Here is a 2,456-nt window from a genome sequence, read left to right as displayed (position 1 = left end):
CCTTTGCTACATTTTACTTGTGTGCATCTTGATTCATTTGTTTTTAATAAATCTAACCACGTTTTTGGTATTGCATTTTTTAAAGTGTTTATTTCACTTATCCAATTTCTAGTATCTTGTAATTTATTCAATATGTTTTGTTCGTCTATTTTCCCGTGTCTATTAATAATATCATCGATTGTTATTATGTTACTATCAGCCCAGTGTTTGTAAACAAGTGATTTTCCTTTGAATTTTATATTGCTGTTCCCCCAGATAACTTCCTTTCTTACATCATAAAATGTTTTACAATTTCGTTTCAATCCCCCTCCTAGCCGTATCCACGCCTCTAACATATCAATGTAAAAATCAGATATATCAGTTTTCCCAAGATTTGTTATTTTACCGATGTTCATTTTAAAAATGAGATATTTTTTTCCATATCTATCAAACATTTTTTCTGGTAATGATTTCCAATTTGCTTCACTGCCATCAATTAATCTTTTCACCCACCCCACTCTCAACATATCTATATGTGACTGAATATCTCTTATTTTCAGCCCGCCCTGTTCATACGGTCCTATCATCGTTTTTCTCTTCACCTTTTCACTACCTTCCCATATAAACCCAAAGACCTTTTGCTCTAATTCAATTATTTGACTCTTTGGTATTACTTGCATATTTTCTAAATATGTTATTTTTGGAATTAAAAGAGTTTGTACTATAACGGATTTTCCGATGAAAGTGAGTTTTCTTTTTTTCCAATTTTTAAGCATTTCATCTTAGGAATTTCCTTGTCATACATCACTGGGCATGAAACAGTCTAACTATTAATAAGTGTTGGGTTGGCTATTGTATGATATTTTGTTGCAGTACATTTCTTAATACTTAAATTGCTTGTTTTGGAGAAAGTTTCTGATTTTCTTTCACTATGTAGTCAGTATCGCCGAGTGTTTTACTATTGTAGATTGCTTTTGTTGCGAGAATTGTTTTCTGTGGTTTCTAACTTTTGTCGACATTGTTCCAAGATGACCCCTTCAGTTTTGCTGAAACCAGCCCGGACGTGTCTTTACTACTGTTTCTTAGTTAACACCATGCGTTTATGTACTAATGCCAGTAGTAATGTGATGAACGGCAATGTGCTGAAGTGTTGATGATGTTATTTGTTTACAGATAGCAAAGATAAACCGAGGCGTATGTTTTATAGAAGCCAGCGGTAAAGACGATATCCGAACATAGATGGGAGTTGTCTTTCTTTGATTATATTTTCTCATGTTATTTATTCTTGTCTGAGTGTTAAAAAAATATGCTTTTTGTCAACGAAGCGTGCAGTGTAAAAGTCGATATAATTATATTAATACAACATGTACAATATAATTTCTAGTTAATCGCGGGAATTCAAAGGCAGCAAGTGGCATGCCAATTAACACAAATGTTAACACGAGCTTAATGTAAAACTAAGTGTACAATTTAATAAAGTGCTGCTCACGAAAAGGCAAGGTTATCGTATTTAAACATTACGAGTTTAATTCGAAACATTCATTTTCTTTTACGCGTAAGAAATCGTGGACAAAAACGTTCGAACTAGTTTTTTTTTATCCTAGCAAATAAAATCGTGGGTATAAATACAAATACATCATGAATATTTGTTTTGATCAGATCCGCATGAACGTAGCTAATCACCTTTTCTATAGGAACATTTATCCTGTGTATATTTGTTTATACTAATTAGCCTATCGTTATCTAGTTTGTAATTTGGTTTTCCTTAATAAAGTTTTGCTTTTGCACAAAAATCTTGTTGGTTTCCTTATTACAACACTTTGTGGTGTTGAATGTATTCGGAGTAAGAAATCCTTAGTAAAAGGCTAGCAACTTTATATACAAATGCACTGAATTTGAAGTGATGATACTCAACAACAGTCGTGGTGTAGATGTACGTTGAAAAAATTACATATAAAACATATCTAAACCCTGTTATAATAACCGCAAAAGTGTACAGGTATTCGGTTACCTAACAGACATTGTGAGTATCGCGTGGATAAGTGTGATAAACACGTTGGAGTCTCTTGCTCTATTCATAAAAGTCGTGTTCTGTACACCACCAATACTAGTTTCCCTTCCAACGGAACAAAAGTCTGTATGATCTTCTTCTCCAGACTCAGAGGTACCACAGTAAATTTCTCTGCTTGGATGGAAAGATCATCAGGGGCTTTACCACAGTATTGTTACCGCATCCTCTATGTTTCTACCATCCATTTCTTCTGAACACCTCTATGTATATACAACCCAATCCCCCGAACATTTAATTATTTAAATACTCAATATCATGGGAGAATGAATTGGTTATATGTAAGATATGTGAGAAAACAAGTAAAGATATTGTGTTGCATTTTATATTAGAATGTCCAGGTTTATACTTAAGCCGTGATAAAATGATGGATGGTGTTGTAAATGCTATAGAAGTATTGTCATATGTA

The sequence above is a fragment of the Mizuhopecten yessoensis genome, unplaced genomic scaffold (genome assembly GCF_002113885.1).
Source record: "Mizuhopecten yessoensis strain PY_sf001 unplaced genomic scaffold, ASM211388v2 scaffold10813, whole genome shotgun sequence".
Lineage (NCBI taxonomy): Eukaryota > Metazoa > Mollusca > Bivalvia > Pectinida > Pectinidae > Mizuhopecten > Mizuhopecten yessoensis.
The sequence above is the reverse complement of the archived record's forward strand: the minus strand, read 5'-3'. Positions refer to the sequence as shown.